Below are 14,391 nucleotides of genomic sequence, written 5' to 3' on the forward strand. Positions count from 1 at the left end.
AATCCAAAATTTTATCACCAACAAAGAACTGACAGTAGAAACAATCCCACGTTGGGCGCCATTTACCAATACATTGTTATGATTCTATTTGAAGAAGCATAGCTTAAAAAATACCCACCCCCAACTAATTTCTCAACCTCAAATTTGGAATACCAAAGCTTTAGTGTTCTCTGTGACCAAAAATATAGCAGAGTTCCCAATTTGGGCGCCATTAAGTATTCATTTTTTTGTCTTTAAATTTTGATTTCCAATGATATCTTATTCTCCATAAGTTAACCCCACGTTGGGCGCCATTGCAATATGTTGTTATGAGTCTAGTTAAAGGGCTCCTTCCTATATTTTCAATCTCGAATTTGGAATACCATGGACAAAATATCTTGCTGAATTCCTAGCCCCAACTTTTAACAAAAAATGGCGCCCAACACTTTTTGTTAAAAGTTTTTGGTTGATTTTTATACCCTCAGTCCTAGGGCTAGAGAGGGTATATGTATATCATGTGATACGGCCAAAACGTGTCTCATCGAAATAGCTGTTTTAGACCCTAGGTTTCTTTGGACCAAATCCGTTTCAGGACATTTGGAGTCGATCTAGCGATGTTCGTCCGTCTGTCCATCCGTCTGCCTGTCTGGCTGGTGCGCACGATAACTCTCGAAGGGAGCATCCGAATTAGTCCAAACTTGGTACATCGTAATATTATTGTCAAACTTAGATCATTTTCGGAGATGGGCAATATCGGTCCACTCCTTCTGGTATCTCCCCCACAAAAAGTCGAAATTTTCAAGAAAAATATTTTCTGCACCGAAATACTAATATTTGTGTAAATTCTAGGTCGGGTGCAAAAATGTGTAATATCGTACCTCCCACACAAAGGCTCAAAATTTTGAATAATTACAACTCTCATAAAATGTGATGTAAGAGTCCGACTGTCTTCAAATTTCACATATCCCAATATCTTTATTAACCCAAAGTCTGGAGTGATGACGGAATATATAAATCCATTTTTTCTGGTACCTCCCCCATAAAAGGCCGAAATTTTCAAGAAAAATATTTTCTACACAGAAATGGAAGCAATAATCCGATTTTACTTCGATTTTGCAAATCCTAATATTTGCGTCAATTCTAAGTCAGGTGGAAAAATGGATAATATCGGTCGACTCCATCAAGTATCTCCCTCCTTGTGATGTAAGAGTCCGATTGTCTTCAAATGTCACACATCCCAATATTTTTATTAACCCAATGTGTGGTGTTAAGATGGAATATATCGGTCCTTTCCTTCTGGTAGCTCCCCTAAAAAGATTCAAAGTTTTGAATAATCAAAATGTTAATAAAATCCACAATGAGTCACCACAGAGCCTCAAATAGGTTTTCAAAATTGTTTCTTTAGGTACCAAGGAGGCTCCAATGGTTCTTGTCTTTAAACCCCACCTTCATTTTTAAAAAGGATCTAATTACCTTTCGATAAGTTTATTTAAGAAAATCTCCCTGGTGTCAAAAAGAAGAAATTCAATCTCTTTGGATTTTTGTTTTAAATAGAAGTGTTACCAATTATGATTTACTAGTCCTTGGAGAAAAGTCTTCGAACTAAATCGAACCTGAAAGGAGTCTTCCCAAGTCCTTGATAGGTTGCAGATTTTATAAGATCCAAAATCTGATGGAACTTTGAAAAAATATACTTAAAAGATATACTTAAAAGATCCACGTTGAATCAACTACGAGGATCGGATCTTCGAAAAATATATAAAAAAAAATATTTAAAAAAAATTGACTTGTCACAAAACCTAGGAATATCTTTCTTTACATAGTCCGTATTCAGTCACGCGGGAAAACTTTTCTTTAAAAGTCACTATTGGGAATTCAAATATCCCTCAAAAGTGTTTCTTAAATGGAGACCTCCAAATGTAAAACTCAGAACTTGAATGTAAATTTTAATCCCTAACGTATGTCTTTTTACCCTGCAACACCACTTCATGATGTGGACCAATAAAACCATGCAACTTCTCATCTCCATAAATCAAGCTTAAATTCTCCAGCAATGCATCGACAGCGGCAGTGGATTTTTCTTTCGCTAGCATTTATGTCCAAAGACCACTAAGTCGTATATTAAATTACTAATCCCCAAGAGATACTGATATGTTATATTAAAATGGATTCGGGCAAAAAAAGACAAAGGTAAAAACGCTTAATTGCTTACGGACGCACACGTCTGAACGTATGCCTGAACTTGTGTCCTTATTTGCTTACTAGGAGAGAGAACGAGATATGAGAGATGGACGCGTGAACACAAAATGTTGTATGGTGGGAGGGGATGGGGGGAAGGGTGGATGGTGAGGGATGAGTCAGTTCAGTTTGTTGTGTAGCCTAAAAACTTTTCACAGAGAAGCAACGTTTAACAAAGGATAGTATGAACTTATTGTGGGACTTATATACAGGGTGAGATGAAAAAATAAGTTTTACGTTTTTTTTTTTTAATTTTATTGACTGAAAGCAAAAAATGTCGGAAAAGCATCAAATTTTAGAGTAACTTTAGATTTTTTCGAATTGGTCACCTTTGGCACAAGTTATGGCCTTCAAAAGGCCAATGAAACCGTCACACGCTGCCCGAATGATGCTCTGCGGTACTTTGGCCCATTCCCGGCGAAGCGCTTGCTTAAGGTGATCGACACCTTGGTATTTTTTAGTGCCAACCTTGCTTTCCAAAATACTCCAGACATAATAGTCCAACCGATTGGTATCTGAAGATTTTGGTGGTCATTATGCGCTGGAAATGAAGCGAGGAACCTCATTTTTTAACTATTCTTGGGTGGCGAGTGCTGAGTCCTGTTGGAATGTCCAAGGTTTGCGGCCAAAATGTTTGCTTGCCCAAGCCTTTAATACACCCTCCAGAATATTTTCGCGATAATATTCGGCATTTTTTCTGATGCCACGGTTGATTAATACGAGCTAAGAGCGACCATCGGCTGGTGGCAAACCGAAGTGCACATTTTCAGCTGACCTCTTTGGCAAGTAAACACGATCATTTTGTTTGTTTACAAACTGCTGGACAACGAATGTTTTCTCATCGGAGAAAACCAAATTCGGCAGTTTACCACTTTCGGCCAAGCGAAGCAACTCTTTAGCTCTTTTGAGTCTATTTTCTTTCTGTTGCGGTGTAAGTTCTTGCACTTTTTGGAATTTCAATTGCTTTACCCCGAGCTCATTTTTCAATATTTCCGAATGTTCAGATTACGAGCCATTTTTCGGCCACTGCGACACGGGTTTCAGTCGCTTTTTTACTTTTCGAACATTTTCTGCTGATGTTGCTGTTTTCTTCCGTTCTCTTCCTTGATGACGGGCTACGCTACCAGTATCACGGCATCGAGCGATGGTACGAGACACAAAAGATTTATTCACATTTAAATGCTGGAATGCTCTAACGATAGCCACTTGTGTTTTTCCATCCAAATATAAAGAAATCACACTATCCCGCTTGAATTCCATGAGGAATAACTCTTTTTCTGGAAAATCCTCACCAAAATGCTTTTGTACGCTTGTAAACAATATAATGAGCTATCACTTAAATAATTTTAACAGCCGTCGGACGGGTGGCTTAGACACGACAGCAGTCTGAATATACCCACATATTCCTTAACCCATTACACCACCTCCGTAGCCAGCAATCAAACTACATTAAGCCTTGTTATTGTAGTTTCGTTTTGCTTTTTGTGGCTTAGTGGAGCTTAACGAACAGCCATGCCATGCCAACATTAAAGCGTTTTTTTTTCCACTTCTTATCCAGAGAAGAACACGTGCAAGCCCATGGGGCACATCACTCGTTACAATTTATCGTAGTTTTGTATATCGTAACTAAATTACACAAATATAATCCAACCCAGGGCCATGGCAACGTAGTTGTAGTCGCTGCTCATCACCGGCTACGCTAAGGAGGTGGTGGTGATGCTGCTGATGATGCAGTGTTCCATTCGAAGATGTCAATAATAGCGGCCGCCACATTCCTAAGCGACGCAAATGAAACTTTGCAATGGCCAGCCAACAACGCCCCATATTAAACGGGTCCAACACTTACAAGTGTTCAAATGGCTGGGTATTCGTTTTTCTTTTTTTTTTTTTTTTTTTGCTTTTTGAGCCGTTGGGAAGTGCGTAACAGTATTTGGGTAATAATTCTTTGTTGACTGCAATGACCCGGCGGGAGAATTATATTTTTTGATTAAAAGGCAACGTAAATGTGGTCAAAAACGCACGTGCTATCAGGAAAATGCAATGATTTTTTTATGAAAATAAAACTAATGGCAATAAAGAATCCAAAAATAAAGGGTCCACCAATAATTCTGAAAAAATGCTAAATTTGTCGAAAATAAAAAAAAATAAGCAATAAATTTAATTTCATTTGTTCAGAGACTCACAATGAAATCTGATCTAGAATATCTCTTTCCTTGACACTCCCCAAAAAAAAAAAAATAAAGAGTTAAGGGTAATATACCGGGTTGCACATATTCGACGGACCCATCTGGCAACACCATAACTTTTGACAGAGATGTCACATCGCTTAATGACATACCGCTTTTGAAGAGTCAGTCCAAGCAGATTTTTACCATGAACCAATACACGCCACGCGAGCGCTCTGAAATAGTTGAAATTTACATTCAACAGAAGAAGTCAATTGTGAAAAAAATGTGAGAAGTGCGCCTTCTAAGAACACCATTAAGCGTTCATACGAAAAGTTTTCGACTGGTAAGGCTCTTTCTAATCCGAAGAGGCCATATAAAAGTCGAACAAGGCGATCGGCCGAGAATATCGCTGCCGTACGAGCCAGTGTTGAGAGGTCCCCAAGAACATCCCAAAAACGCCGTTCTCAGCAGTTGGGCATGGCTCGATCCACTTTACAACGGATTATTCGCATTGATTTGCATTTGTTCCCGTACAAAATTCAATTGACGCAAAGAATGTTGCCTGCGGACAAGCCTCGTCGATTGGAATGGGCCCAAAGGGCCCAAAGGTCCGTCGAATATGGGCAACCCTGTAGACTACAAATGGAAACGTGTTATATTAACATCAAACAAGTTAAAAAGTATCAGTCGGTTCTGCCGACAGATGTATACCCTCAGTCAATGTTCGATTATTTAAAAATATTTTGACTTCCGTTATGATTATTCAAACTCTTGACCCTCTATGGAGTGGGATCTGAAGGAATGGGTCAATATTGTCCATTTCATATCGGACCTAAATAAATACGATATAAATATTTCGACATGTCAGGTTCGGTCTATATTGGTAACTTCATCATAAATTCCATATTCATCCCAAGTTTCTGGTTGAGAGAAACATTTCGATATAGAATTGTTGACTTGTTTCGAAAGTTATGACAGGAAAAAGTATTGAGAATTGTGACCCTTTGTGGCTGAAGTACCAGAAGATGTTTGCAGCTATGTATCATCCTCACAACAGATCTGGCGTTCGCAAAAATGTTTGTATGTGTGAAGAAAGTTAAATGCTGATTTGGCTTGCTTTGAGCGTTTAGTTTCTCAAAATCTTGAGCCCTATGTGGGGGAGGTACCAGAAGAAATGGTCCGATCTCTACCATCTTTATAACAGATCTTGGGTCAATAGAAATATTGAGATGTGCCAAGTCTGAATGGAAACGGATATTAGTATCGCGTTTTATGAGCTCCATGGATATTCAAAATTTTGACCCTTTGAGAGGGAGGTACCAGAAGGAAAGGACCATTATATCCCATCTTGACAACAGATCTTGTGTTAGTAAAAATAATGGGATGTATGAAGTATAAGGAGAATCTGATGCTTATTTCGGATTTTATAAACGTTTTCGTTATTGAAAACTTTGACCCTTTGTAGGAGAGGTATCAGAAGGAATTGACCGATCTGTGCCATTTTTATAACAGATCCTGTGTTGATGGAAATATTCAAATGTGCTTCGTCTGGAATGGAATCGGATATTAATTTCGCGTTTTATGAGCTTAATGGATATTCAAAATTTCGACCTTTTGTGAGGGATGTACCAGAAGGAGTGGACCGATATATTATATCTTTACACCAGACCTTGTGTTAATATAAGTATTGGGATGTATGAAATTTGGAGACAATCGGACTCTTACATCACATTCCATAAGAGTTGTAATTATTCAAAATTTTGTCCCTTTGTGAGGGAGGTACTTGATGGAGTGGACCGATATTGTCCATTTTCGCACATGACCTAGCACTGACGCAAATATTAGGATTTGTAAAATCGGATTATCGTTTCTCTTTCTGTGCAGAATATGTATTTTTTGAAAATTTCGACCTTTTATGGGGGTGGTACATTCCAACTTCACACCAGATCTTGAGTTTATAAAAATATTGTGATGTGTGTAATTTAAAGACAATCGGACACTTACATCACATATTATAAAAGTTATAATTATTCAAAAATTTTGTCCCTTTGTGAGGGAGGTACTTGATGGGGTGGACCCATATTGTCCATTTTCGCACCTGACATAGCACTGATGAAAATATTAGGAGTTGCTAAGTTCGAGCAAAATCGGATTATAATTTCTCTTTATGTGCAGAAATTATATTCTTTGAAAATTTCGACCATTTGTGGGGGAGATAGCAGAAGGAGTGGACCGATATTTTCTATCTCCGAACTCGATCGAAGTTTGACAAAAATATTACGATGTACCAACTTTGATATGGCCAGACGGACGGGCGGACATCGCTACATCGACTCCAAATGTCCTGAAACGGATTTTGTCCAAAGAGACCTAGGGTCTAAAACCGTTATTTCGACTATACACGTTTTGTATATATCAAATGATATATACCCTCTGCAGCCATATGGCTGAGGGTATAAAAATCAATATTTTCACTCCTAATAACAAAATTTAAAACATAATTTTCTTAAAAACTTCATTACCTAGAGGTATGGTTCAGTCTGAGATTTATAGTGAAATTTGGTGTAGAATATTTCCTCCCTTGACACTTTTTGCCTAAAATGAAATTTAATGTTACTTTCAGGCAACAACTGGACAAAAGTCCGAGGAAAATTTGATCAAAAAAATCACGAAATCTTTTCGCGTTTTTTTATTTTGTGTGGCAACATTAATGCAACTATTTTCTTGATATATATTGGAAATAGAGATTACTTTTCTTCGGAGATTTTTAGTGAAATTTAATAAAGAATATTTTCGTGTTTAGCTTCATACTTCTAAAATGATGTTTTGTTTCCTTTATGTCCCCATTTAGCAATTAAGGTTCCCTTTTAATATCATTATTATTAAATTCATGCCCCCTCACCCCTTGACTCGTACCGCAATCACTCCCTCACTTTGCCTGCTGCAAAATACAAATACAAACGAAAGAACAAACACTTAGTCATAGGTCTTGAAGAGTGACAGCATCGTTCTTTGGACTCGTTCAAATAATCATAGACTGCCTTCCTTCGTTTAATTGGAATAAATAAAAAATGCACACGCTGAGGAAATCCAATAAATGTCCTTGTGCACGTGTTCGTATTGACAAACCGAAAGGAGGGCATTAACAACGCGACATGACGATAATGAAAACATAGACGGATGTGGCAGCAGGATGATGGCCAGCAGCAGAATGGGGGTGTGAGACTGTGACATGTTTGAGGGAAAATGTAAATGGGAAGCAACAACGTCTCGAGACGACTAGGAGAGGACAAAAATACAAGTATGAGAATTAGGAGTAGGAGAAATGAGAAGAACTTCTAATAGACCTTTTGTACGGGAAAGGATTTTTACAGGTCTTCCATGGAGAGAAGACCATTTAAGGGTAAATTTTAGGGTAAAATACCTCTTACCTCTTATAACTGTCAGAAGATCTTTGACAGATGTCCTCAAACAGGACCTCCATAGAGAAAATTCCACTCGCTTTCTCTTACTCTTCTCTGAACAAAGGACGATTTACAGGTTTTCTATAGACAAAAGACCTCTTATTATAGGTATTATTTCCGACAGAAGACCTCTTTCAGGTCCTCTAAGGGGACATCTCTGGACATAGGTCATTTTTACGGGACTTCTTTAAAAACAAGGCCTTTTAAGGGGCTTCTTTAGAAAGAAGACCGCTTACAGGTGTTCCTATACAGATGACCTCTATCAGCCTTTTCTAGACAGGTGATCTCTTTCAGTTCTTCTCTAGGCAGTAGTCACTTCACAGGATTTCTTTAAAAAAACCTTTTATGTCAGGTCTTCTCTAGACAAAACATCTTTTACAGGTCCTCTCTAGACAGAAGACCTCTTATACTAGGTCTTCTCTAGGCAGAATACCTTTTTTAGGTCTTTTCTATACCAAAGACCTATAACAGGTATTTTCTATACAAAAGTCCTATTACAGGTCTTCTCTAAACAGAAGGCCTCTTACAGAGGATCATATGCTGGTCTTTTGAAGACAGAAGACTTCTTAAGACAGGTCTTTTCTTAACAGGACAGAAGACCTCTTCCAGGTCTTCTCTAGACATAAGACCCCTTAAAGGTCTACTCTAGTTTGAAGACCTCTTCTAGGCCTTCTTTACTTCGAAAACCTCTTCCAGGTCTTCTCAATTTATAAAACATCTTCCAGGTTTTCTCTATTTAGAGGAGCTCTTCCACTTAGAGGGCATGTTCCAGGTCTTCTTTAGTTAGAAGACCTCTTCCAATTATTCTATAGACAGAAGGCCTTTTTCATATTTTCTCTAGACGGAAGACCTTTTACAGATCTTCTCTAGACGGAGGACCTCTATTGGTCTTCCCTAGACAGGAGTCATTACTCAGATCTTCTCTAGACAGAAGGTTTTTTTATATCTTCACTAGACAGGAGGCCTCTGATAGATCTTCTCTGTCTTGCCTAGACAGAAGGTCTCTTACAGTTCTTTTCTAGACAGAAGACCTCTTTCAGGTCTTCTCTAGACAGAATACCTTTATCAGATTCTTTCTAGACAGAATGCCTCTCACAGGTCTTCTCTAGGCAGAAGACCTCTTACAGGTCTAAACAGAAGACATTTCTCAGATCTTCTCTAAACATAAGGTCTTTTTTAGATCATCTCTAGACAGAAGGACTTCTTCAGGACTTCTCTAGGCAGAAGACCTCTAACAGGTCTTCTTTAGAGAGAAGCCTCTTACATCGCCTTCTCTATACAGAAGACCCCTTCCAAGTCTTCTATAGATAAAAGGCTTCTTACAGGTCTCCTGAAGACAGAAAATCTCTTACAGATTTCCTTTAGACAAAAGGCCTCTTACAGGTCTCTTCTGGACAAAAAAAAAACATTTAAGGGCATTCTCTGGACAGAGGACCTCCTACAAGTCTTCTCTAGACCGAAGACCTCTTACAGGTCTTCTTTAGACAGAAGCCTTCTTTATACAGAACACCTATTTTTCTGCTATCCTTTCTTCTTTTCAGACAAAAGACCTTATAGATGTCTTTTTCCATTCTATAACGCAAATCCTGTAACGAAATTGATCCTGAATCCTGTTGACGGTATTCCCCCCCATCTCCCTCTTGGCCTTCCTGGGCAAATATAAATGAAAAGCAATAAAAATTTAGCTACGTCAATATTTACTCTCATCCCACAAAGAAGACAGCGTGTAATTTAAGGATACAACTTTCATGTTGACAAAGGACTATAAGGACAACAGCGTCGGTGATGATGATGAGGATGTCGGTGTAGAATACATACAAAAACGCCCACAGTGACAAAGAGACGACTAATGAAAATGAAGCCACAAAAGGAAAACAAATGGAAGGGGTATAGACACACACTCACACACCTCCACCTTCTCCACTCCCCCAAAAAAAAGGGACACATACACACATCAAAGCCTTTGCCTTTGCCTTGACAGCAAAGACGCTACAAAAGTAGCATTCTAGGCGCTAATTCCCAACATCATGTTGCAATAATGAAATATCGGCTCGAAATAAAATTGTGCTTTTCGTGTTGCAGGAAAACAAAGGCATAACGCTTTGAATAAACTCTCCACGAAAGGAATTTCTCCATTGTTTCCTTTTTGCGAACAATCTCAAAAATCTGTCTTCCGTTCCGTATGCCTGCATATCGCCATGGAGGGATGGAGGGCATGTGTACGTGCATTAACTTGATTCCGGTCACGTGTTCCCAACTCCAACCAAAAATGCCATTCATTTCATGTTTCCTTTCCCATTCCAATGCCATTATCCTTTGACGTGGAATTTCGTAGTAATACAACCACCATTACAAAACAAGACTCCCACAGCCATACTGCAGCGCGCGCTTGCTGCACGTGTTTGATTAATGTTGAACCGCGACACACAAAATACCGGAACTTGGCGAAAGCAGAGAAGCGGAGAAACAAAGCACACACAACAAAATGCAATGCAATCTAAGGGAAATAAGCGAAACAATAAAAATCCTTGCTGACGCAGAGGGGAAAGGGAAGGTTGAGTGTGGCTTGTTGCCGTTGTAAAAGGGTCTGGGGGAGGATGAAAAGGGGACACGAATTCTTTTTGTCTACATACTTGGCAATCCAATGAAACCCTAGACCTTTGGGAAAAATCAATAGTTTGTTAAACTCGGGCCTGCTCCCCCATCAAGGGAGGTGCATAACCGGATGTCCAAAGGCAGCCATTGCTGCGCAAAGAAATGAGAACAGAATACAATTTTATCTGCTCTCTTTTCGATTTGTAATCTCTCTTTTTCTCCGGGTTACGAGGACCAATGCCAGAGAACATGTTGTGGAATATATATAGAGTGGAGACTTTTCTTCCCGTTTGGGTTTTGGAAAATTGAAATGAGGATTGAAAAGTTGTGTATAACAATTTCATTGAAATAGCACAGAAATACTTATAGACTTTTAAAAAAGATTGAAAAAGACTTTAAGAAATATAGCAAGTAAAAAAGTAGCTAAGTTCCGCCGGGCCCAACTTTTAATAATCTCCAACATTTGGAAGGAACTTGAAAAATTTCGAAATAATTCCGAAAACTACTGTATGGGGACTATACGAAGACGTGGACTTGCATACACAAATTTTTGTCATAGACTGTAGTACCCATTAGGGTCTTTAAATATGAAATTTGAAATAATTCCGGTGAAAAATACCGACTATCGGGAGGTGGCGTTATATGGGGGATATACGAAAAATGATTGTGATAGGCGGTAGTAGCCATTACGAACTTCAAATACGAAATTCGAAATAATTCCGGTGAATAATGTCGCAAAAATCATGAAAATACGGAGTATTTACAAAGACGTGGACCTGCATACGTAAGTGTTTGCCATAGGTTGTAGTACCCATTTGAAACGAGTCCCGTGAATTTTGTTGTTGAAATCTTCAAAATACCGAAAATCGGGAGGTACTGTAGTAGAAGTGGACCTGCATACAAACATTTTTGATATAGGCTGTAGTACCCACAACGATCTTTTAATATGAAAGTTGAAATAATTCCGGGGAATAATGCCGCTAAAATCATGAAAATATCGAATATCGGGGAGTACCGTTATATGGTGGCTATGCGAAAATATGGACCGACATGGCCTATTTAGAAACTTAACCAGCCTACTGGTCAACATGCAAAATTTTAGCCTTATACCTCCATTCGTTCGAAAGATAACGTGATTACAACAGACAGACGGACATCGCTAGATCGTCTTAGAATTTTATGCTGATCCAGAATATATATACTTTATAGGGCCCATTATGAATATTTTGAGGAGTTACAAACGGAATGACAAAGTTAATATACCTTCCATAAAATGGTGGAGGGTATACAAATCTTCTTAGATATGACCTCCACTGGTCGTCTTCCATAGAAATGCAATATCTATGGTGAAATGTATAACCCATTTACGAATGGTCCTCTATTATGATCCTCATGCAACTCGCTAAATGTTATGCTACTCAATTTTTGGTTCGTTACTATTTTCGTTGATAGCTGTCTACCCAAGCAAAAAAAAAAAAGATGAGATATTTGGCAGCTGATTAGTGCCGGAGACAACCTGATGTAGGTCCTAACGAATTCATTGGAAATCAACAGCAACTGCATTGGTACCAGGAAAATTCATGGCTGTATTGCGAGTCAAAAATTTTGAATTTTTTCTCTTTCAAAAGTGAGACAGTTAATACTTGGCTTGAAGCTGGAGCACACAGTGGTAGGAAAATATCGATTAAAATAAGTTAAAAAAAATATCTGTCGTTTTTTTGTCGACAGATGTTGGGGAGGTTCCACACAGAGAAAAAAATTAACCTTATACAAGGTTAGCTTAACCATAAATAAACATGATTTGGAGTCTACGTTATGTAAGGTTAATTTAAACATTTTCTTGTTGACTGGTATTTAAAAATAATCATCGTTAATTTAGCTATTCCATGATTGACTTTTTTAACCACGAAAATTGTTGATATTGAAAAAAAATTGTTGTTTTAACAATGCACTGTTAAATTTTTGTAACCATGAGAATTGTTAATAATAACATTTCATAGTCAGTTTGTCTAAACAGTTCATATGATAATTTTTAATAATAAATTAACCTTTGTTTGAATAAAACAAGAAAAATGTAATTTTTATAAGTTTATTTATTATTTATTTATTAATACCGCATATTTCTAAAATATGTATTTCCATTACAAATTGTATGTATATTTAAGGGAGGGCTGGTAAAGAAAGATATATGTTTAATATAAATTTTATTTTTTAACGCCTTACCGAGTGATTTTAAATTATATTCCTCAGCCATTGTGAAAAAAAACTACAAAACGCCAAACACCGACTGCAAAAACAGAAGAAGAAACTAGTAGTTAATAAAAGCAAATAGTATTGTCACAACTTACCAAAAATGTACGCACGAGCACCCATAAAAAAGACACCAGAGAAAAAAACAACTGAGAAGAAAAAACAAAAAGATATACATAAATATGAACACTGTCGCTTCAGCAACAACAACAACAACGTACATTTGGTGACAAATGCATACGCTAATGTACGTCGTAGCAGCCACAAGCAAAGACAAAAAGAACACATATGTATGAATAAACACTCACACATTATTTCTCTCCTCATTTTTGCTTGTCGCTGCATATACATTGTTGTTGCTTGTTTTTTTCATGTATTACCGTTATTTTTGTTTCTTTATTGTAATTTATAGTTTATTTGATAGACAAATCTGATACAATTTGAATATAGCAATAACACATTACTATGTTGAAATAGTATCAGGGTTTTCTATTAAAACAAATACAAATTACAATCAAATATATTTGTTAATTTCACCAGCTTTTACTTACCTTTATACCAAGCACTATTCCCACGAGCACGTGCACTACTCCCTTGCACTATTCAACACCAACTAAAGAAGTGATTGTCTATTTGATCTTTCTTACACATATTCAGACCACAGAAAGAGATTCGATAAAGAGGAGGAGGGGGAATATGACAGTCACATTCGTTGCAACTTCGTATATTGTAATATTGAACTTCGTCAAACACAAAGCAGTTCAAAATTGTTGACCACAACAGAGCCGAAGGCTCTTTAAATTTTTATGTATCTCTCACATTTTTCCGTCTCTCTCAAAAAACAACAACCTTATACAACGTTAATTAAACTATTTTTCATCTACATTTGACCTTATATAATGTGGCGTTTCCACTGCACTTGATTCGCTCTCTATTCGTTGTTTGACCCTTAACTATGAAAAAACTACCTAATTCTTCACACAACATTTCCTGAGCGAACACTTATATTTGTACGTTGTTCAAATCAAATCACTCTCAGAACAACGAAAAAATATGTCCCATCCCTAAAAAATGAGAGTATTTATCGGAAAAATAAATTATGACATTTAAAAATTAAAAATAGAAAAATTTAATGAAATTTTAAAAATTTTTGGGAAGACTGAAAATTATGAATGAAAACTACAATGTTGAATGGCGTATGTACATTCAAACGAAAGTAAATTTTGTTTTCTCTCTCATTCGAGGTGCGCATTTTGTCCACGAGTTGAGATTTCCACAGAAAACTGCAAACAAAAGAGGCAATATTTTCAAAATGTTTCTATCGGCAGAAAAAATGTTTGACAAGTGTCTCTCCAGCAGAATTTAAAAATGGAAAAACACAAAAATGTGTTCAAAATGTCAACATTTACACAAAAAGTTGAAAACATGAATGAAAATTGTAAAATTAATGATATAAAAAATCTTTGGGAGGAAAACAATAATTTCTTTTATTCATATAAGTGAGAATTTCATGTATTTTCGTATAAATTCCTATTAAAATCAACAAACAAAATTTTTGGAGAAAGGAATTATTTTACTATGAATAACGAATCGTGCCGTATGAACGGGTTAATTCGTGTACCTAATTCTGAGAGCGAACAACGTTGTTAGGTTTCCAATGGAAACATGCTATAACGTTATTTTGTGTTTGTAATCTC

The 14,391-nt window shown here is 37.1% G+C and overlaps 1 long non-coding RNA gene across 1 annotated transcript; it reads right to left on the bottom strand.

The window, feature by feature from the left end:
* Positions 1 to 12,528: 12,528 nt before the first annotated feature.
* Positions 12,529 to 13,563, bottom strand: LOC131804517 (uncharacterized). Its single transcript, XR_009343155.1, has 3 exons — positions 13,246 to 13,563; positions 12,793 to 12,843; positions 12,529 to 12,731 (listed from the first exon to the last, which is right to left on the bottom strand). It is a non-coding gene; the product is annotated as an uncharacterized LOC131804517 (long non-coding RNA).
* Positions 13,564 to 14,391: the final 828 nt, after the last annotated feature.

Source organism: Musca domestica, unplaced genomic scaffold, assembly GCF_030504385.1.
Source record: "Musca domestica strain aabys unplaced genomic scaffold, Musca_domestica.polishedcontigs.V.1.1 45, whole genome shotgun sequence".
Classification (NCBI taxonomy): Eukaryota; Metazoa; Arthropoda; class Insecta; order Diptera; family Muscidae; genus Musca; species Musca domestica.